Source organism: Bos indicus, chromosome 5 (assembly GCF_029378745.1).
Source record: "Bos indicus isolate NIAB-ARS_2022 breed Sahiwal x Tharparkar chromosome 5, NIAB-ARS_B.indTharparkar_mat_pri_1.0, whole genome shotgun sequence".
Classification (NCBI taxonomy): domain Eukaryota; kingdom Metazoa; phylum Chordata; class Mammalia; order Artiodactyla; family Bovidae; genus Bos; species Bos indicus.
In genome coordinates, this window is record NC_091764.1 from 41,886,387 (window position 1) to 41,910,846 (window position 24,460).

At 39.5% G+C, this 24,460-nt stretch overlaps 1 protein-coding gene and 1 non-coding gene across 12 annotated transcripts in view; both read left to right on the plus strand.

The window, feature by feature from the left end:
• Positions 1–24,460, plus strand: part of KIF21A (kinesin family member 21A) — a 186,303-nt gene that overhangs the window by 30,221 nt on the left and 131,622 nt on the right. The gene's annotated exons all lie outside the window — the stretch shown is intronic.
• LOC139183388 (U6 spliceosomal RNA) lies at positions 7,730–7,836 on the plus strand. The gene has a single exon (XR_011566975.1). It is a non-coding gene; the product is annotated as a U6 spliceosomal RNA (small nuclear RNA).

The following is a 24,460-nucleotide window of genomic DNA, read 5'->3' on the forward strand; positions in this document are numbered from 1 at the left end:
AAATCCCTGCAATTGGCTTGGTAAGCCCTGCATCTATGGAATATCTGAATGGACAATCAGTGTTCTCACAAATGAAACCGGCATAGCTATAGCAGTGGTAGACTTGGGGGTCTAGTACCCATGGGTATTAGGCCAGGTCAGAGTCTGAGCTACCCACCACAGTGAACACAGAGGAACCAGAGAACTGCCTAGAAGTTTTAGAGAGCATCCTGGGGAGGTGGAGGTGACTCACAATGGAGAAAAGGATACTGGCAGCTGAGACCTTAGGAAAATATAATTATTACTATTTTTTGTTTTGTTTTTGTTTGTTGTCTTTCTCTTGTTATTTTTTATTTTTATCTTTTGTGTTTTCATTTAAAAATTTTAATATATTTTTTATTTTTTGTATTTCTATTTCTACATTAATTTTTGGTTCTGTGTTTTTCCCTTGTTTTTCTCTCTTCTGTGTTCTTACCCTTTCCCCTTTCTTTTATTTGTTCTTTTTTTTAAATCTTTTAAAAATTTTAAAAATCATTTTGTGTGTTTTGTTTGCTTTATCCTTCAGTTTGCATTCTGCTTTTGTTTTTTGGTTTTGTTAATTTTTTTTTTTTTTTGGTCTTGGGATTCTTTTATTTGTGCAGTTATTCTCCTGTGTTTTTGTTTTCTCTGTTTTTGTTTCTTATTTTGTCTGTGCATGTGCTTCTTTTATTTGGTTTTCTTTGGTCTTTTACCATTTGTCTGGGCTTTTGTTTGCTCATTTGGTTGGTTTTAATTGTTGTTTTTTGCTTGTTTTTGTCTTTGTTATTTGTCTTAGATTTTGTCTGTTTCCATTCTTCCTATGTTTTTCCTCCCCATCTTCTTTTATCTTTTCTTTTCCTCTCCCTTTTTTTGCAGAGCCATGTGGCTTATTGGGTTTTGGTTATGAGGCCAGGGTAGGCCTGAACCTGTGCTGTGTGAGCTCTCAGTGCAGAATTCTGGAATGCCAAAGAATTTCCAGCCCTAGGGAATATTAATTGGCAAGAGTTCTCCCAGAGTTTGATCTCAGCTCCAAGACTTGGCTCCACCCAACTGGCTGTAGGCTCCAGTGCTGAACATCCCACACAAAATACCAAGAAAGATAGGAACACAAAGCCATGCTGTTCTAAGATCACAGACACCCCAAAACACACCTGTTGACATTGCCTCTCCATCAAAAGGAAAAGAAATAGCTCAATGCACCAGGATGCAGGCACCAATCTCTCCCTTGAGGATGCTTACCCAAGTCATTGGACCAACCACACCCACCTGGGGAAGACACCAGAAGCAAGTGGAACTATGACCCTGCAACCTGTAGAAGGAAGACCTCAAGACTGAAAGTTAGACAAAACAGGAAGACAAAGAAATATATTGCAGATGAACAAGCAAGGTAAAAATTCTCAAGACCAAATAAATGAAGAGGAAATAGGTAATATACCTGAAAAAGAATTCAGAGTAATGATAGTAAAGATGATTCAAAAGCTTGGAAATAGAATGGAGGAAATACAAGAAATGTTTAGCAATGACCTAGAAGAACTAAAGATGATGACAAACAGTGATGAACAATACAATAACTGAAATTTAAAATACACTAGAAAGAAAAAATTGCAGAATAATGGGCAGAAGAATGGATAAGTGAGCCAGAAGCTAGAATTTGTGCAGAAAAACTGCTCAGAAGAGAATAAAGAAAAGAATTCAAGACAGTCTTAAAAACCTCTGGGATAACATTAAACATTGATTATAGGAGTCCCAGAAGAAGAGAAAGAGAAGGGTCTGAGAAAATATTTGAAGAGATTGTAGTTGAAAACTTCCTTAACATGGAAAAAAAAAAAAGAGTCAAATCCAAGATGTGCAGAGAGCCCCATAGGGGATAAAGCCAAGGAGAAACATGCCAAGACACATATTAATCAAACTATCAAGATTAAATACAAAGAAAAAATATTAAAAGCATCAATCAAAAAGCAACAGATAAGATAGAGGGGAATCCCCATAGGGTTATCAACTATCTTTCAGCAGAAACTGCAGGCTGGAAGGGAGTGGCAGGATATATTTAAAATGATGAAAGGGGAAAACCTACAACTAAGATTACTTTACCAGCATTTAGATTTGACAGAAAAGTTAAAAGTCTTACATACATAAAAAAGCTTAAAGAATTCAGCACCATCAGACAAGCTTTGCAAGAAATGCTAAAAGGACTTATCTAGGCAAGAAACACAAGAGAAAAAAATGACCTACAAAAACAAATCAGAAACAATTAATAAAATGGTAACTGGAACACCCCCTTCATGGACCACAGCCTTGTCCTGGTGAAGGGGCTTACATAATTCAGTGAAGCTATAAGCTATTCTCTGCAAGGCCACCCAAGATGGATGGGTCATAGAGAAGAGTTCTGACAAAACATGGTCCACTGGAGGGGGAAGTGGCAAACCACTCCAGTATTCTTGCCTGGAGACCCCCATGAACAGTATGAAAAGGCAAAAAGATAAGACACTAGAGGATGAGGCCCCTGGTTTGAAGGGGTTCACTATGTTACTGGGGAATGCTGCTAAGTCACTTCAGTCATGTCAGACTCTCTATGACCCCATAGACGGCAGCCCACCAGGCTCTGCCATCTCTGGGATTCTCCAGGCAAGAACACTGGAGTGGGTTGCCATTTCCTTCCCCAATGCATGAAAGTGAAAAGTGAAAGTGAAGTCACTCAGTCATGTCCAACCCTTAGCGACCCCATGGACTGCAGCCTACCAGGCTCCTCCGCCCATGGGATTTTCCAGGCAAGAGTACTGGAGTGGGGTGCCATTGCCTTGAATAGTGGAGGGCAATTACTAATAGGTCCAGAAATAATGAAGCAGCTAGGCCAAAGTGGAAATGACACTCAGTTGTGGATGTGTCTGGTCTTGAAAGTAAAGTCCAGTGCTGTAAGAACAGTATTGCATAGGAATCTGTAATGTTGTTCCCTGAATCAAGGTAAATTGGACATGGTCAAGCAGAGGGTGACAAGATTGAACGTTGACATCTTAGGAATTAGTAAACCTAAATGGATTGGAATTAATGTTCATCTAATTTAATTCAGATTAACATTACACCTACTACCATGGGCAAGAATCTCTTAGAAGAAATGGAATAGTCCTTATAGTCAATAAAGAGTCTGAAATGCAGTATGGGGGTGCAACTTCAAAAACAACAGAATTATTTTGGTTCGTTTCCAAGGCAAACCATTCAACACCACAGTAATCCAAGTCTGTGTCCCAACCACTGATGCCGTAGAAGCTGAAGTTGACTGGCTTGATGAAGACAACAAGACATTCTAGAACTAACACGAAAAAAAAGATGTCCTTTTCATCATAGAAGATTGGGATGCAAAAGTAAGAACTCAAGATATCCCTGGAATAACAGGCAAATTTGGCCTTGGAGTACAAAATGAAGCAGGGAAAAAGCTAACAGTTTTGTCAAGAGAACACACTGATCATAGAAAACATCCTCTTCCAACAACACATAAGATGACTACACATTGACATCACCAGATGATCAATACCAAAGTCAGATTGATTATATTTTTTTGTCGCCAAGATGGAGAAGCTCTATACAGTAAGCAAAAAAACAAGATAGGGAGGTGACTGTGGCTCAGATCATGAGCTCCTTATTGCAAAACTCAGGCTTATAATGAAGAAAGTAGGGGAAAACCACTAGACCATTCAGGTATGACTTAATCAAATATTTTATAATTATGGAGTGGAGCTGAAGAATAGATTCAAGGGATTAGATCTGGTAGACAGAATGCCTGAAGAACTATGGAAGGAAGATTGTAAAATTGTGGAGAAGGCAGTGACCAAAACCATCCCAAAGAAAAATGCAAAAAGGCAAAGTGGTTGTCTGAGGAGCTTTACAAATAGCTGAGAAAAGAAAACCAATAAAAGGCAAGAAACAAATGGAAAGATGTACTCAACTACACAGTTTCAGAGAATAATAAAGAGAGATAAGAAGGCTTTCTATAATGAACAGTGCATTGAAGTAGAGGAAAACAATAGAATGGGAAAATCTAGAGAGCTTGTCAAGAAAATTGGAGATATCAAGGCAAAATTTCGTGTAAGGTCAGGCATGATGAAGGACAGAAATGGTAAGGACTTAATAGAAGCAGAAGAGATGTCAAGAATACACAGAAGAATATTCAAAAAAGGTCTTAATGACCGAGATAACCACAGTGATATGATCACTCACCTAGATCCAGACATCTTGGAATGTGGAGTCAAGTGGGACTTAGGAAGCATTACTGTGAACAAAGCTAGTAGAGGTGACAAATTCCAGCTGAGCTATTTAAAATCCTGAGTTTATGGTGTTAAAGTGCAGCATTCAGTATTTCAGCAAATGGAAAAACTCCTCAGTGGCCACAGGACTGGAAAAGGTCAGTTTTCATTCCAAACTCAAACAAGAGCAATGCTAAGAAATGTTCAAATTGCCATACAGTGGTGCTGATTTCACATGCTAGCAAGGTTATGCTCAAAATCCTTCAAGCTAGTTTCAGCAGTACATGAACCAAGAACTTCCAGATGCACAAGCTGGGTTTCAAAGAGGCAGAGGAACCAGAGATCAAATTGCCAGCATTTGTTCAATCATAGATAAAGCAAGAGAGTTCCAGGAAAAAACATCTGCTTCATGACTAAAGTCTTTGACTTGTCGATCATAACAAATTGTGGAAAATCCGTAGAGAGGGGAATACAAGACCACCTTGACTATCTCCTGAGAAACCTGTATGTGAGTTAAGAAGCAACATTCAGAATCAGATGTGGAACAGCTGACTGATTCAAAATTGGGAAAGAAGTAGGACAAGGGTGTATATGTTCACTGTTCTTATTTAACTTCTAAGCATAGTATATCATGTGAAATGCTGGGCTGGATGTCTCACAAGCTGGAATCAAGATTGCTGTGAGAAATACCATCAACTTCAGATATGCAGATGATACCACTCTAATGGCAGAATCTGAAGAGGAACTAAAGAGCCTCTTGATGAGGGTGAAAGAGGAGAGTGAAAAAGCTGGCTTAATACTCAGCATTCAAACAGAAGGGGAAAAGATGGAAGCGGTGACAGATTTTATTTTCTTGGGCTTCAAAATCACTGGATGGTGACTGCAGCCACGAAATTAAAAGACACTTGCTCCTTGGAAGGAAAGCTATGACAAACCTAGACAGAGTATTAGTAAGCAGAGACATCACTTTGCTGACAAAGGTTCATATGATTAAAGCTATGGTTTTTCCAGTTGTCATGTGTGGATATGACAGTCGGACCATAAGGAAGACTAAGTTCCTAATAACTGATGCTTTTGAGTTGTGTTTGGGAAGACTCTTTTGAATCCCCTGGGCTGTAAGGAGATCAAACTAGTCAATCCTAAAGGAAATCAACCCTGAATGTTCACTGGAAGGACTGTTGCTGAAGCTCCAGTACTTTGGCTACCTGATGCAAAGAGCTTACTCATTGAAAGCGATTCTGATGTTGGGAAAGATGGATGCAAAAAGGAAAAGTGGAAGGCAGAGGATGAGATGGTTAGATAGTATTATCAACTCAATGTATATGAATTTGAGCAAACTTTGTGAGACAGTGGAGCACAAAAAGAGCCTGACATGCTGCAGTCTATGGGATTGCAAAGAGTTGGACATAACTTATCAACTAAAAAACAGCAACAAAATAGGAACATACATATCAATAATTACTTTAAATGTAAATTGATTAAATACTTTAACTAAAAGACCTGTACTGGCTGAATGGATACAAAAACAAGACCCAAATATATATATATATATGTACCGGGGTCCAGCCCCGGCAGGATCCAGGGAATCCCTCAGGATGACAGCGTCAGCGAGAGAGAGAGAAAAAGAGAGAGAGAAAGAATGACACGGGGAGACCAAGCTCTGATGAAGCCGGGTCTGCAGCTTTATTTTCAAAAGGAGCTTTTATACCCTAAGTTACACATTTCCAGAAGTGAAAGATACAGAGTCATGCGGAGTCAGCTCAACATTACATCAGTTTGATCTTCATCAGGACCAGGATGTTTTTTGCATACCTTTCCATTTACAAGGCTCTTTGTGTTAAGTACATTATCTTCTGGCCCGGAGGCCTATTAACATTTTATGACCTTTTTCTGATAAAGGTTGGTTAACCAGAAAACTTGTTTTCCCTTAAAGTGTTTCTTCTTTATTTTTCTAATCTGTGTCTCCCTCAGAAAGTATTGAATAAAGTTACATTCTTATGGAGCAAAGGTGCAGTGAGTTACAACAAAGAAAGAACTTATTAACTCAAGGGTCTTATGTTGCTAGTGCCAAGGCTACTGCTTTTTTTCTCACATTCCAACTATATTAACTAATGCACTCCCAAGCGCACATTGGATAAGGGATAAGGAAACTTGGTAGCAAACATTGGCTCAACAATGCAATATTATTCTAATAAAGCTTTTTTATCGCTCAAAGGTTATGCTTGGGGTGTTGTGAACAATCATATGCATTAGTTGCAAGAGTATGGATAAACCTGCCAAGCAAGCTAAAATGCTAACAGAGGGGTTAGAATTGAAAGCTCCTTTCAAGCCCAGGAGACTTATTAATTAGAAGCCTAAGTTGATTTTCTTCAGAGGAAGGTGGTCGGAGATAGCCCCCTGTTAATGTCAGAAGAGTTGGTGAAAGGCATAATATAGTAAACAGTAGACAGACAGACTTTGGTTTCGGGGTCGATGCTCGAGCATGTCCAGGGAGTCCCTCGAGTCCTGATCCGCCTTGCCTGTAAGGTCTCTTCTGCATGACCTTGTCATGGGTGGGATCTCCTGTGCTGGCTCCCAGCATATATATATATAGTCTATGAGAGACCCAGTTCAGACCCAGGGACACCTACAGACTGAAAGTGAGTGGTTGGCAAAAGATATTCCATGTAAATGGAAATGAAAAGAATGATGGAGTGGCAGTACTGATATCAGTCAGAATAGTCTTTAAAGTAAAGATTGGTAGAAGGGGACAAGGTAGGCCACTACATAATGATTAAGGGATCAATCCAAGAAGAATATATAGCAATGGTAAATATTTATGCACCCTACATAGGAACACCTCAATACATAAGGCAAATGCTAACAGCCATAGAAAGGGAATTCACAGTAACACAATAATAGTGGGGTACTTTAATAATAGTGGGGTACTCCACTTACACCAACATCCAGAGAGAAAATAAGAAGAAAGAAGCTTTAAATTACACACATTAGAACAGGTAGACCTAATTGGTATTTATAGGAAATTCCATTGGAAAGCAGCATAACACACTTTCTTCTGAAGTACATGTGGAACAGTCTCTAGAATAGATCACGTTTTGGGTCACAAATAAAGCCTCAGTAAATTTAGGAAAACTGAAATCATTTCAAGCATCTCTTCTGACCACAGTACTATGAGATTAGAATCAATTACTGGGGAAGAAAGTGTAAAAAAGCACAAATACTTGGAGGCTAAACAATATGCTAAATAAGAAATAAATAAATTTCTAAATAAGAAATAACTGAAGAAATCAAAGAGGAAATTAAAAAATACTTAGAAACAAAGGAGAGTGAAAACATGACACTCCAAAACTTACAAAAGGCAGCAAAAGCATTTCTAAATGTGACATTTATAGCAATACAATCTTACCTCAAGAAACAAGAAAAATCACATATAGACAACCTAACCTTACTCCTAAAGCAAGTAGAGAAAGAAGAACAAACAAAACCCAAAGTTGGTGCTCGCTTCGGCAGCACATATACTAAAATTGGAATGATACAGAGAAGATTAGCATGGCCCCTGCGCAAGGATGACACGCAAATTCGTGAAGCGTTCCATATTTTTTGAACATAGGCAAAACACTCTCTGACATACATCACAGCAGGATCCTCTATGACCCACCTCCCAGAATATTGGAAATAAAAGCAAAAATAAACAAATGGGACCTAATTAACCTTAAAAGCTTCTGCACATCAAAGGAAACTATTAGCAAGGTGAAAAGACAGCCTTCAGAATGGGAGAAAATAATAGCAAATGAAGCAACTGACAAACAACTAATCTCAAAAATATACAAGCAACTCCTTACAGCTCAACTCCAGAAAAATAAATGACCCAATCAAAAAATGGGCCAAAGAACTAAATAGACATTTCTCCAAAGAAGACATACAGATGGCTAACAAACACATGAAAAGATGCTCAACATCACTCATTATCAGAGAAATGCAAATCAAAACCACTATGAGGTACCATTTCACACCAGTCAGAGTGGCTGCGATCCAAAAGTCTACAAATAATAAATGTTGGAGAGGGTGTGGAGAAAAGGGAACCCTCCTACACTGTTGGTGGGAATGCAAACTAGTACAGCCACTATGGAGAACAGTGTGGAGATTCCTTAAAAAACTGGAAATAGAACTGCCTTATGATCCAGCAATCCCACTGCTGGGCGTACACACTGAGGAAACCAGAAGGGAAAGAGACACGTGTACCCCAAAGTTCATTGCAGCACTGTTTATAATAGCCAGGACATGGAAGCAACCTAGATGTCCATCAGCAGATGAATGGATAAGAAAGCAGTGGTACATATACACAATGGAGTATTACTCAGCCATTAAAAAGAATACATTTGAATCAGTTCTAATGAGGTGGATGAAACTGGAGCCTATTATACAGAGTGAAGTAAGCCAGAAGGAAAAACACCAATACAGTATACTAACGCATATATATGGAATTTAGAAAGATGGTAACAATAACCCTGTGTACGAGGCAGCAAAAGAGACACTGATGTATAGAACAGTCTTATGGACTCTGAGGGAGAGGAAGAGGGTGGGAAGATTTGGGAGAATGGCATTGAAACATGTAAAATATCATGTATGAAGCGAGATGCCAGTCCAGGTTCGATGCACTATACTGGATGCTTGGGGCTGGTGCACTGGGACGACCCAGAGGGATGGTATGGGGAGGGAGGAGGGAGGAGGGTTCAGGATGGGGAACACATGTATACTTGTGGTGGATTCATTTTGATGTTTGGCAAAACTAATACACTTATGTAAAGTTTAAAAATAAAATAAAATTAAAAACAAACAAACAAACAAACCCAAAGTTGGCAGATGAAAAATAATTATAATGATCATAGCAGAAATAAATGAAATAGAGATGAAGAAAATAATTGTGAACACCAGTGCAACTAAAAGCTGTTTTTTTGAGAAGATAAACACAGTTGATAAGCCTTCAGCCAGACTCATCAAGAAAAAAAGGGAGAGGAATCAAGTTACTAAAATTAGAAATCAAACAGAAGTTACAACTAACACCATAGACATACAAAGGATCATAAAAGACTACTATCAGTAACTATATGCCAATAAATTGGACAACCTATGATAAATGATCTAATTCATAGAAAAGTACAACATTCCAAGACTGAATCAGAAATAGAAAATATGAATAGACAAATTACAAGCAGTGTGATCAAAGTCTTCCAATGAACAAAGGTTAAGAACCAGACGCCTTCACAGGTGAAACATTTAGAGAAGAGTTAACACTTACCCTTTTGAAACTCTTCCAAAAAACTTTAGAGAAAAGAACACTCCCGCTCATTCTAGAAGGCCATCATCACCCTGATACCAAAACACACAATGAAAACACAAAAAAAGAAAATTTCAGGCCAGTATCATTAATGAACATAGATGTTAAAATTCTCAACAAAATATTGCTAAACAGAATCTAACAACGCATTAAAAGGATCGTACACCATGATCAAATAGGATTTATCCCAGGGATGCAACGATCAGTATCTGCCAACTAGTCAGTGTGATTGTTGTTGTTCAGTCATGTTCAACTGTTTGTGACCCCGTAGACTGCAGCACACCAGGCTTATAACACATCAACAGACTGAAGAATAAAAACCATATGATTATCTCCATAAATGCAGGAAAAACTCTGGACAAAATTCAACACCAGTTTATGGTAAGAACTCTACAGAAGGTGGACACTGAGGGAACCTATCTCAACATAATAAAAGCCACATGTGACAAACCTATAGCAAACACTAATCTCAGTGGTGAAAAACTGAAAGTAGTTCCTGTAAAATCAAGAACAAGGCAAAGGAGGTTACTCTCATCACTATTATTCAATATAGTTTTGGAAGTCCTAGCCATGACAAGCAAAGATAAAGAAATAAAAGGAATACAGGTTGGCAAAGAAGTAAAACTGTCACTGTTTGCAGAGTGCCATGAAACTACGCATAGAAAATCCTAAAGATGCCACCAAGAAAACTACTAAAGCTAATCAAGGAGTTTAGTAAAGTCACAGGATACAAAATTAAAACACAGAAATCTCTTGCATTCATTATACTAACAATGAAAGATCAATTAGTGAAAGTGAAATTAAGGAAATAATCCCTTTTACCATTGCAACAATAAAAATTACATACCTAGGAATAAATCCACTTAAGGAGATGAAAGACCAGTACACAGAAAACTATAAAATTATGCTGAAAGAAATGAAAGATAACACAAAGAGATAGATCTACCATGTTCTTGGAGTAGAAGAATCGATATTGTGTAAATGACAGTAAGGTAATCCCTATGAAATGATCAATGGAATTTTTCACAGAACTACAAAAAAAAAAAAAAAAAATTAGTTAGTGTGGAAACACAAAAGACCTTGAATATCAAGAGCAATCTTGAGGGGGAAAAAAACAGAGCTGGAAAAATCAGGCTCCCTCAGTTCAGAGTATACTACAGGGTTACCGTAATCAATCCAATATGGTTCTGTCACGAAAACAGAAATATAGATCAGTGGTACAATACAGAAATCCCGGAGATAAACCTATGCACCTATGGTCACCTAATCTATGACAAAGGAGTCTAGAATATACAACTGAGTAAAGATATCCTCTTCAATTAGTGGTGCTGGGAAACTGGACAGCTTTATGTAAAAGAATGAAATTTAAACACTCAATAACATCTACATGAAAATAAAGTCAAAATGGATTAAAAACCTAAATGTAAAGGTGGACACTGTAAAACTCTTAGAGGAAAACATAGGCAGAACAGGCTTTGACACAAATTGCAGCAAGATCTTTTTTGATCCTAGAGTAATGAGAATAACCCCCTCCTTCAAAAAAAAAACAAAAAAAAAAAAACAGGACCCTATTAAACTTAAAAGCTTTTGCACAGCAAAGGAAATCATAAACAAAACAAAAAGACAAACCTCAGAAAGGGAGATGATATTTGCAAACAAAGCAACTGACAAAGGATTAATCTCAAAAATACACAAAGAGCTCAGGCAGCTCTTTCTGTATATAAAATTTAATCCAATCATAAAATGGACAGAAGACCTAAATAGACATTGCTCCAAAGGAGACACACAGATGGCCAAAAAACACATGCAAAGATACTCAGCATCACTAGTCATTAGAGAAGTGTAAATCAAAGCTACAATGAGGTATCACCTCACACCTGTCAGAATGGCCATCATCAGAATCTATAAACAACAAATCCTGGATAGTCTATGGAGAAAAGGGAACCTTCTTACATGGTTGGTGGTACAGCCACTATGGAGAACAGTATGGAGGTTGCTTAAATGGTGAAAAATACATTTTTATATGAAAAAAATTGAAAAAAGATGAAAAATATAAAAAAAGATGAAAAATAGAGCTGCTATTTGACTCAACTATCCTAGTACTGGGTATATACCCAGAGAAAACCATAATTCAGAGAGACACATGCACCTGTGTTCATTGCACCACTATTTATAATAGCCAGAATATGGAAAAACCATATGTGGAGTCACCTATCCAAACCAGGATATGGAAACAGCAGGTCCATCAGCAGAGGAATGGATAAAGAAGATATATGTAATAGGATAGTACTCAGTCATAAAAAGAAACATTTTTATGTGGAGGTGTGGATGGACCTAGAGTCTGTCATACAGAGTGAAGTAAGTCAGAAAGAGAAAAACAAATAGCATACATTAACTCACATATGTGGATTTGAACAAATTGGTTTATACGATCTTATTTACAAATCAGAAATAGACACACAGACATAAAGAACGGGGTTATGAGATGAATTGTGAGATTGGGATTAAGATAAATACACTATTGATACTATGAATAAAATAGATAACTAATGAGAATCTACTGTATGGCATAGGGAACTCTACTGACTGCTCTGTGGTGACCTAAATGGGAAGAAAATCCAAAAATGATGGGATATATGTATACATAGATGGGAAACAGTCGAAACAGTGTCAGACTTTATTTTTTTCGGCTCCAAAATCACTGCAGATGGTGATTGCAGCCATGAAATTAAAAGATGCTTACTCCTTGGAAGGAAAGTTATGACCAACCTAGATAGCATAATAAAAAGCACAGACATTACTTTGCCAACAAAGGTCTGTTTAGTCAAGGCTATGGTTTTTCCAGTGGTCATGTATAGATGTGAGAATTGGACTGTGAAGAAAGCTGAGCACCGAAGAATTGATGCTTTTGAACTGTGGTGTTGGAGAAGACTCTTGAGAGTCCTTGGACTGCAAGGAGATCCAACCAGTCCATTCTAAAGGAGATCAGTCCTGGGTGTTCGTTGGAAAGACTGATGTTGAACCTGAAACTCCAATACTTTGGCCACCTCATGCAAAGAGTTGACTCATTGGAAAAGACCCTGATGCTGGAAGGGATTGGGGCAGGAGGAGAAGGGGACAACAGAAGATGAGATGGCTGGATGGCATCACCGACTCGATGGACATGAGTTTGGGTGGACTCTGGGAGTTGGTGATGGACAGGGAGGCCTGGTGTGCTGTGATTCATGGGATCAGAAAGCGTCGGACATGACTGAGCAACTGAACTGAACTGAATAGCTGATTCACTCTGCTGTACATTTGAATCTAACACAACATTTTATACTTCAATAAAAAATTTAAAAAGCCAGCTGATTCATTGATTGTTTCAACAAACATTCATTGTTTGTTGTTTTGTAATATCATAAAAATAGGTCAAAATTTAGTAAGATTTGAAAACCTACAGGTACTGCTGCTGCTGCGTCACTTCAGTCGTGTCTGACTCTATGCAACCCCATAGACAGCAGCCCACCAGGCTCCTCTGTCCCTGGGATTCTCTAGGCAAGAATACTGGAGTGGGTTGCCATTTCCTCCTCCAGTGCATGAAAGTGAAAAGTCAAAGTGAAGTTGCTTAGTCGTGTCCGACTCTTAGTGACCCCATGGACTGCAGCCTACCAGGCTCCTCCATCCATGGGATTTTCCAGGCAAGAGTACTGGAATGGGGTGCCATTGCCTTCTCCAACAGGTGCTAGTATCATATAACAAAGTATAATCATGACTGAACAAAATTGTATCCACTTGAGAATTTTATGCCATCTTAACATGGTTTTGGCCTTCCCAGGTGGCGCTAGTGGTAAAGAACCAGGCTGCCAGTGCTGAAAATGCAGGAGACCTGGAGGAGGAAATGGCAACCCACTTCAGTACTCTTGCCTGGGAAATCCTATGGACAGAGGGACCTGGTGGGCTACAGTCCATGGGGTCACAGAGATTTGAACATGACTGGGCTACTAAACACACACACATGGTTTTAGTATTATTAGATGTTATGTTCATGTTTAATATTTTTTTCCACAATTTAATACTGTAATAGTTTTTCATTACTCTGTCCGTTGTCATTGTGTCTTCTGGTACTTACGTTTTTAAAATTTTTCTTCTTTTCACCTACCTCTGGTTGTGGCCAAATCTTGTTGCTTCTTTCTCATTGGTGTCTCTCATACTTTTTCTCCTTGCCAGTCCTTAGTGATTCACATTGTGATTGCTCTAGTTCTGGTCTTTACTGCTTAATGACTGACCTTTTGCTATGGCTTTTTTCTCTAATGATTGTAGTAACTAACATTTGTATGACTCTTTGCAGATTGAGAGTAAATCCTCATTGCTGTATGTGCTAAGCTGCTTCAGTCATGTTCAACTCTTTGCGACCCTGTGGACTGGAGTTTGACAGATTCCTCTGTCCATGGGATTTTCCTGGCAAAGAATACTGAAAGTTAAGTTAAGTTGGCTCAGTTGCGTCCTACTCTTTGCGACACTGTGGACTGGAGCCCACCAGGCTCCTCCGTCCATGGGATTCTCCAGGCAAGAATACTGGAGTGGGTTGCCATTTCCTTCTCCAGGGGATCTTCCCGACCCAGGGATCGAACCCAGGTTTCCCACGTTGCAGGCAGAAGCTTTAACCTCTGAGCCACCAGGGAAGCCCCTATGACATCTTCCAGGGGATCTTCTCAACCCAGGGATTGAACCAGTGTCTCTTCCATCTCCTGCACTGGCAGGCGGGTTCTTTACCACTAGTGCCACCCAGGAAGCCAATTAGACACCTTCTAATCAGCTTGTTTTTTTTTTTTTCTCCTGTTTTAAAGATGACAAAACAAAGACTCTGAAAGTGTCAGAATAATAAAGGAACAGGGACTAGAGCCAGGTTTCCTAAGATCAATCACATGCTCTTCCTATTATGCCCTCTGCCTTATATTACACCCCTCTCTAATCTGTTTCATTGCCATTAGATTCAGTTCAGTTCAGTTCAGTTCAGTCGCTCAGTCGTGTCCGACTCCTTTCGACCCCATGAATCGCGGCACGCCAGGCCTCCCTGTCCATCACCAACTCCCGGAGTTCACTCAGACTCACGTCCATCGAGTCAGTGATGCCACCCTGCCATCTCATCCTCTATCGTCCCCTTCTCCTCCTGCCCCCAATCCCTCCCAGCATCAGAGTCTTTTCCAATGAGTCAACTCTTCGCATGAGGTGGCCAAAGTACTGGAGTTTCAGCTTTAGCATCATTCCTTCCAAAGAAATCCCAGGGCTGATCTCCTTCAGAATGGACTGGTTGGATCTCCTTGCAGTCCAAGGGACTCTCAAGAGTCTTGTCCAACACCACAGTTCAAAAGCATCAATTCTTTGGTGCTCAGCTTTCTTCACAGTCCAACTCTCACATCCATACATGACCACAGGAAAAACCATAGCCTTGACTAGACAGACCTTTGTTGGCAAGGTAATGTCTCTGCTTTTGAATATGCTATCTAGGTTGGTCATAACTTCCCTTCCAAGGAGTAAGCATCTTTTAATTTCATGGCTGCAGTCACCATCTGCAGTGATTTTGGATCCCCCAAAAATAAAGACTGCCACTGTTTCCACTATTTCCCCATCTGTTTCCCATGAAGTGATGGGACCAGAGCCATGATCTTCGTTTTCTGAATGTTGAATTTTAAGCCAACTTTTTCACTCTCCTCTTTCACTTTAATCAAGAGGCTTTTTAGTTCTTCTACACTTTCTGCCATAAGAGTGGTGTTATCTGCATATATGAGGTTATTGATATTTCTCCCAGCAATCTTGATTCCAGCTTGTGCTTCTTCCAGCCCAGCATTTCTCATGATGTACTCTGCATATAAGTTAAATAAGCAGAGTGACAAGATACAGCCTCGACGCACTTCTTTTCCTATTTGGAACCAGTCTGTTGTTCCATGTCCAGATCTAACTGTTGCTTCCTGACCTGCATACAGATTTCTCAAGAGGCAGGTCAGGTGGTCTGGTATTCCCATCTCTTGAAGAATTTTCTACAGTTTCTTGTGATCCACAGAGTCAAAGGCTTTGGCATAGTCAATAAAGCAGAAATATATGTTTTTCTGGAACTCTCTTGCTTTTTCCATGACCCAGTGGATGTTGGCAATTTGGTCTTTGGTTCCTCTGCCTTTTCTAAAACTAGCTTGAACATCTGAAAGTTCACTGTTCAAATATTGCTGAAGCCTGGCTTGGAGAATTTTGAGCATTACTTCACTAGCGTGTGAGATGAGTGCAATTGTGCAGTAGTTTGAGCATTCTTTGGCATTGCCTTTCTTTGGGATTGGAATAAAAACTGACCTTTTCCGGTCCTGTGGCCACTGCTGAGTTTTCCAAATTTGCTGGCATATTGAGTGCAGAACTTTCACAGCATCATCTTTCAGGATTTGAAATAGCTCAACTGGAATCCCATCACCTCCACTAGCTTTGTTCGTAGTGATGCTCTCTAAGTTCCACTTGAATGCACATTCCAGGATGTCTGGCTCTAGGTGAGTGATCACACCATCGTGATTATCTGGGTTGTGAATATCTTTTTTGCACAGTTCTGTATTTTTGCCACCTCTTTTTAATATCTTCTGCTTCTGTTAGGTCTATACCATTTCTGTCCTTTATTGAGCCCATCTTTGCGTGAAAGTTTCCCTTGTTATCTCTAATTTTCTTGAAGAGATTTCTAGTCTTTCCCATTCTGTTGTTTTCCTCTATTTCTTTGCATTGGTCGCTGAGGAAGGCTTTCTTATCACTTTTTGCTAGTCTTTGGAACTCTGCATTCAGATGCTTATATCTTTCCTTTTCTCCTGTGCCTTTCGCTTCTCTTCTTTTCAGAGCTATTTGTAAGGCCTCTTCAGACAGCCATTTTGCTTTTTTGCATTTCTTTTCCATGGGGATGGTCCTGATCCCTGTCTCCTATACAGTGTCACAAATCTCAATCCATAGTTCATCAGGCACTCTATCTATCAGATCTAGTCCCTTAAATCTATTTCTCACTTCCTCTGTATAATCATAAGGGATTTGATTTAGGTCATACCTGAATGGTCTAGTGGTTTTCCCTACTTTCTTCAATTTAAGTCTGAATTTGGCAATGAGGAGTTCATGATCTGAGCCACATGAGCTCCTGGTCTTGTTTTTTTTTTTTTTTTTTTTGACTGTATAGAGCTTCTCCATCTTTGGCTGCAAAGAATATAATCAATCTGATTTCGGTGTTGACCATCTGGTGATGTCCATGTGTAGAGTCTTCTCTTGTGTTGTTGGAAGAGGATGTTTGCTATGACCAGTGCATTTTCTTGGCAAAACTCTATTAGTCTTTGCCCTGCTTCATTCTATATTCCAAGGCCAAATTTGCCTGTTACTCCAGGTGTTTCTTGACTTCCTACTTTTGCATTCCAGTCCCTTACAATGGAAAGGACATCTTTTTTGGGTGTTAGCTCTAAAAGGTCTTGTAGGTCTTCATAGAACCCTTCAGCTTCAGCTTCTTCAGCGTTACTGGTTGGGGCATAGACTTGGATTACTGTGATATTGAATGGTTTGCCTTGGAAATGAACAGAGATCATTCTGTCATTTATGAGATTGCATCCAAGTACTGCATTTTGAACTCTTCTGTTGACCATGATGGCTACTCCATTTCTTCTGAGGGATTCCTGCCCACAGTAGTAGATATAATGGTCATCTGAATTAAATTCACCCATTCCAGTCCATTTTAGTTCACTGATTCCTAGAATGTCGACATTCACTCTTGCCATCTCTTGTTTGACCACTTCCAATTTGCCTTGATTCATGGACCTGACATTCCAGGTTCCTATGCAATATTGCTCTTTACAGTTCAGACCTTGCTTCTATCACCAGTCACATCCACAGCTGGGTATTGTTTTTGCTTTGGCTCCATCCCTTCATTCTTTCTGGAGTTATTTCTCCACTGATCGCCAGTAGCATATTCGGCCCCTACTGACCTCGAGAGTTCCTCTTTCAGTATCCTATCATTTTGCCTTTTCATACTGTTAATGGGGTTCTCAAGGCAAGAATACTGAAGTGGTTTGCCATTCCCTTCTCCAGTGGACCACATTCTGTCAAACCTCTCCATCATGACCCGCCAGTCTTGGGTGGCCTCAGGGGCATGGCTTAGTTTCATTGATTTAGACAAGGCTGTGGTCCTAGTGTGATTAGATTGACTAGTTTTCTGTGAGTATGGTTTCAGTGTGTGTGCCCTCTGATGCCCTCTTGCAACACCTACCGTCTTACTTGGGTTTCTCTTACCTTGGACGTGGTGTATCTCTTCACGGCTGCTCCAGCAGAGCGCAGCCATTGCTCCTTACCTTGGACGAGGGGTATCTCCTCACTGCCACCCCTTCTGACCTTGAACTTGGAATAGCTCCTCTAGGCCCTCCTGTGCCCCAGCAGCCACCGTTGCTTGGAGGTGGGGTTGCTCCTCCCTGCCGCTGCCCCTGGACTCGGACGTGGGGTAGCTCCTCTCGGCCGCCGCTCCTGACCTCGGACGAGGGGTAGCTCCTCCCAGCCGCTCTAAGTGCGCTGGTCGCAGCCTCACTGCTTTGAACACATTTGTAGTTATCTCTGTCTTCTTACTCTTGTATATCTCGACTCATAGAAGTTGTTACTTAACACTTGCACATTATCAATACCTCAAACTCTAGGACAGATCTGTTCTTAAACACTAGGTCATCCTGAGCTCCAGTGGCTCAGAAGGTCAGTTTTGTCTTATCTTTCTAATTTTTAATTTCTAATATTTAGTATAGACATAAATTTTTTTGGTGGATGAATTGAGTCTTTATTACTAGGTTTTCAGTAGCTTGATTCCAGGAATTGAATGCTGCCTTGATCACTGCTTCAGTATTTTGTACTCTGTCTTGTTGATCCATATGTCTTAGTTATTGCCTTTCTTTGCTGCTTGCTGCTGCTGCTGCTGCTAAGTCGCTTCAGTCGTGTCCGACTCTGTGCGACCCCAAAGATGGCAACCCACCAGGCTCTGCCATCCCTGGGAGTCTCCAGGCAAGAACACTGGAGTGGGTTGCCATTTCCTTCTCCAGTGCATGAAAGTGAAAGTGAAGTCGCTCAGTCGTGTCCGACCCTTAGCAATCCCATGGACTGCAGCCTACCAGGCTCCTCCGCCCATGGGATTTTCCAGGCAAGAATACTGGAGTGGGTTGCCTGTGCCTTCTCCGTTCTTTACTGCTTGCTGCTGCTAAGTCACTTCAGTCGTGTCCGACTCTGTGCGACCCCATAGACGGCAGCCCACCAGGCTCCCCCATCCCTGTTTAGTTCATCATTAAACTGTCTCTTGAAGTAACTTCAACAAAAGCAACACTTCCATTCACAGAATGTTTAGCACAGACTCCTGTAAGCAGTTGTTTTGTTTTATTCATAACTGGATCACCAGTGTCTAGGTGGTAGTGCTGGTGGTGGTGGTGGTGGTGGTGGTAGTGGTGGTGGAGCATGTTCTGCCGTGTTGGACTCTGTGACTCCACAGACTATAGCTCCTCAGGCTTTTTAGTCCATGGAACAGTGATTAATTCAGAAGAGATATCCAGTATATATTTGTTGACTGACTGTATAACTTTTTGTTATAAAATAAATGTTTGTAATTGAACCTCTGATTCCTGTCAACATATGTGGACTATATCTGCTTAGACTTGTGCCTATTGCTTGCCCTCGTTCTTGCTGTTGTTCTCTGCCTCCTGCTAGGCTTACTTATGTATCTGCCTACATGCAATGAATTTTTTTTCCTGTTGTGTGGTGCTGCCGGCATCCCCTGATTATCAAGTCTTCATGGATCTATTTTGGTCTTTAGGTCTTATTTTTAGCTGTGTGTGTTAGTGCTCAGTAGTGTCTGACTCTTTGTGACTCCATGGGCGGACTGAAGCCCACCATGCTCCTCTGTCCATGGAATTCTCCAGGCAAGAATACAGGAGTGGGTTGCTATGCCCTTCTCCAGGAGATCTTCCCAACCCAGAGACTGAACCCGGGTCTCCTGCATTGCAGGCAGATTCTTTACCGTTTGAGCTACCTGGGAAGCCCTATGTTTAGCTGGATTAAATGTTTACCAAGCCTGTGTAGAATTCTTTAAGATCTGTTTAAAAGCTTTTTAATTTTTTTTTTTTAAAGAATGATTTTCTGTGTTTAGAATATACAGTTGTCAACCAAATATCAGCTAGATCTTTTGATAATAAAGTCACCAGACAGTGTTGTAATAGCAATTAATGGTCTCATAGTGATCATTTTTAGTCTGCATTCTGTACAGCTGTACTTCTCTCATTGAACAAATGTGGGGGAGAAGAGAATTAAAAAGGACAGTTGAGTGAAACATAATCTTTATATTAGTGTCCCTAGCAATAGAAAGAATAATTATGTCTAAATCTTTAAATAAAATATCTTAAGTCTATGGAAAGATTTAGAATTTTTCTGCTATATGTAAAGAAAAAGAAAATATCAATTCAAATATCCCTGCTTTTTATTTTAAAGGAGGTTGAGCCATCCAAACCAGGCCCATAAAGTTTGTGCCAAATTTTAATTTACAGTGATACAAAAGGATAATCTTATAAATTTTAGTCAATCTGTTATATATACCATGTTTTCTTTTAAGGTTCTTATAGAGTAGATATTTAGTTAAACTCGAGTACATCTGAACCCTTTATAAAATCAAGCATACAGTATGTTTAAGCCCAATTTGTAGGTGTTAATGCAATAGTCTTATTAGCTTTAACAAATAGGTTTATTATTTGGTTGTATGACATTTTGTTGATTTTATCTGTCAGGACAATCAAATTTCTTCCTATGGGAAAATGATTTTATGAAATATTTACATTTTAATATAGCCTTAATTCTATATGTTGCATTTAATAGCCTTAATTATTATTATAACAATAAAAAGGAAATGCTGCTGCTAAGTCACTTCAGTCATGTCCGACTCTGTCCGACCCCATAGATGGCAGCTCACCAGGCTCCCCTGTCCCTGGGATTCTCCAGGCAAGAACACTGGAGTGGGTTGCCATTTCCTTCTCCAATGCATGAAAGTGAAAAGTGAAAGTGAAGTCGCTCAGTCATGTCCGACTCTTAGTGACCCATGGACTGCAGCCTACCACACTCCTCCATCCATGAGATTTCCCAGGCAAGAGTACTGGAGTGGGGTGCCATTGCCTTCTCCAAAAAAGGATATAGTCCACATATATTTTTGTATTCTGTTATGTGTATGATTTTTTTAGTTTTACCACCAGTTTTGAAGTAATCTGAATTAGTTATTCTTTGTAGGACTTCAGAATTATGATCCATCAGAATTGAATTTTTTCTCTTAGATCAAAGAGAGGTATGACCGTGGGCATCTGTCTGGACACACTTCTTCCTTATCCCTGAATAACCTGCCTGGCCAAAGGGACTCTGGGATTAGATGTTGATGTTTTCTTTGAGTGAAATAGCATTGAATAGTGGAGAAGGCAATAGCACCCCACTCCAGACATACAGGCAACAACTCCAGTATTCTTGCCTGTAGAATCCCTTGTACAGAGGAGCCTGGTGGGCTAGAGTCCATGGGGTGGCAAAGAGTTGGACACGACTGAGCAACTAACAACTAAACTAACAACTAAACTGAGCAATTGAATTTCAGTTTCAGCTTTCAAAAAAAGTGACTGTAACGCCTAGGATTTCAAATTTCAGCATTTCAGTCACTTGAGAGTTATTTAAAATGCAGGTTTTAATTTAATAGTGGCATGAGATCTGAGACTCTGCATTTCTAACAAGCTCTCCCAGCTGATGGTCATGTTGCTGATGCATGAGTAGCAAGTCAGAAGGTATAGATTATAGCATTAAATAACTGACATTGTTATTGAAAAATTAGTGTTTATACGTGTGAAATATTTTTAGAGTACTTCAAGGTAAGAGGAAATTGAAGGCTAAAGGAGACATGGACAATATTTAGTTTAAAAGTGAGGGAAAGTTGAGATCATTAGGAACTGCTTCATGGTAAAGACAAGGTTAAAAGCTGGGCCATGAAGGCAGACAGGAATTGGTGAAAAGGCAAAAGGGAAGGCTTTATATAGAACAGAGCAGTGTTAAGGACAAAGATGAGTCTGAATGAGGGCAGTGACATTTGAGCAAGGAGAATCATTGTCCCTCTCTTTCTCTGTCCTTTCAAGCTTCTGATATACAAGAGCTTGTTGCAAGGGGGAGGGGGAGAGGGAGCTTTGTAATTTAATTGTCCATATTTAGGAGTTTTAGAGTTTTGTGTTATTTATTTCTAGTTTAGTTCCACTGTGATCAGAGAATATATAATTTGTGTGATTTCAGTTCTCTGAAATTTGTAGAGACTTGCTTTATGACCCAGCAGATGGCCTGTTTTGGTAAAGGTTACATGCATATATAAGTGTGTATTCTACAATATTCGCCTTTAGTGTTTTATAAATATCAAATAAGTCAAGATAACTAATAGCATTACTTAAGTCTTCTAATTCTTTGAGTGAGTGAGTGAGTGACAGTCACTCAGTCGTGTCCAACTCTTTGCAAACCCATGGACTATAGCCTGCCAAGCTCCTCTGTCCATGGAATTCTCCAGGCAAGAATATTGCAGTGGGTTGCCATTTCCTTCTCCAGGGGATCTTCCTGACCCAGGGATCGAACCGAGGCCTCCTGCATTGCAGGCAGATTCTTTAGCATCTGAGCCACCAGGGAAACCTCTAATTCTTTACTGTTTTTTAAAAATGTGCTTGTTTTACTAGTTACTAAGAAATGTGAACTAAGATTCTTCAACTGTGATAATGAATTTGTTGATTTTGCTTGTTCTGTCAATTTTTGCTTTTTTATAGTTAAAGTCATATTATTGGGTGGAAGCATTCAGGCTTATTTTATTTTCTTGTTTTATAGAGCCTTTTACTAGTTTTCTACTACTGCTGTAACAAGTTGCCACAAACTTAGTAGCTTAAAACAGTGAATTTATTATCTTCCTGTTCTTGGGATCAGAAGTCCAAAATAAGTTTCACTGGGTAGAAACCAAGGTGCTCCAGAGGCACTAGAGGGGAATTCCTTTCCTTGCTTTTCCTAGCTTCTGCTGTTGTAAGCCTTATATTCCTTGACTCATTGCCTTTTCTCTATCTCCAAAGCCAGCAGAATAGCATCTTCAGTCTCTTTATATATATATATTTATATATATATATATAAATAGTTATTTTAAGATCCTCCTAGCTAGCTCCAACATCTTGATCATGTGTTGATTTGTTTCCATTATCCATTTTTTCTCTTGATTATTGGCTACATTTTCCTTCTTCTATTCATTTCTTGACATTATTGATTTCATGCTAGGTATCATATGTAAAAGACTAGTAGAAGATTTTTCTTTGAAATGGGCACAGAATTAGGAAAGATTGAAAATCATTGTGAATAGTATAGTGTAGGGACACAAGGACACTGGCTTATTGCTTGTGAAGGACCTGAGTAGGGAATATTTATTAAAATAAATAGTAGAGACAAATTGTGGGATTTTGTCTAAAGTTGCTGAGAGACTGAGTAAACCGTGACATTGAGTTAGTTACTCAATTTCATGGTGCTTTGGTTTCTTCATTAAAATGACATAATTGCACTATCTGTCTCACAGAGTTATTCTGAGGGTTAAATGAGCATGTCTGCAGGACAGTAAGTGTTCAATTTGTTGTTCATTTGCTAAGTCATGTCTGACTCTTTGCAATCCCATGGACTGCAGCACACCAAGCTTCCCTGTCCTTTACCATGTCCCAGAATTTACTCAAACTTGTGTCCATTGAGTCAGTGGTGCCATCCATCCATCTCATCCTCACCTCATCCCCTTCTCATTTTTCTCAGTCTTTCCCAGCATCAGGGTCTTTTCTAGTGAGTTGGCTCTTCACTTCAGGTGGCCAGGGTATTGAATCTTCAGCTTCAGGATCAGTCCTTCTAGTGAATATTCAGTGTATATTCCCTTTAGGATTTACTGGTTTAATCTACTTGCTGTCCAAGGGACTCCTAAGAGTCTTCTCCAGCACCACAGTTTGAGAGCATCAATTTTTTATCACTTAGCCTTCTTTATGGTCCAACTCTCACATCTGTACATGACTACTGGAAAAAGCATAGCTTTGACTATACAGACCTTTGTCACAAAGTGATATCTGTTTTTTAACATGCTGTCTAGGTTTGTCATAATTTTTCTTCTAAAGAGTAAAGTCATGGCTATAGTCACCACAGTGATTTTGGAGCCACCCCCCCCCCAAATAAAGTCTGTCATTGTTTCCATTTTTTCCATTATGTGTTGGCTATTATTTCCTTGAGAACTGAGGGTGGAGTATTGGATTTGGTTACATGATAGTCATTAGTGTATTTGTCAAGTGAGTTTTTAGTGCATGATGGTGACAAATGCCTGAATGGAGGAGATTCAAGGGAGAATGAGGAATAAGAGACTAGGAATTGGCCACTGTTTTGAGATTGCTATAATGGGAATTAGAAAAATGTGGTAGGCATAGGAAGGCATGAAGGTAAGGGATGAATTTAAGATATGATAATCATAATTATAATCATAGTAATCTTCACAGCAACTCTATAAAATAGGTACTATTTTTATTCCCATTTTATCTGAGGCATAAAGATAGGAATGCAATTATAAAATGTTTGTATGCTGAAAGTGACCTCATAGGGAGGGAAGAATGCAGGAGTTGAAGGGATATTTCCAGGAATAAAGTTTTCAAGTAGGTGAGAAATGATGGAATGCAGCCTGTATGTGGAGAAATTGACCTTTGATAGGAACAAGGAATGTGCATTCATTTTAACAGCAAAGTATGTGTGTAGATTTGGGAGTGGAAAAATACTTAAGAAATATTCTGACAGCTTGTGTTTCTCATTGAAATAAGAAACAAAGGGATCAGCT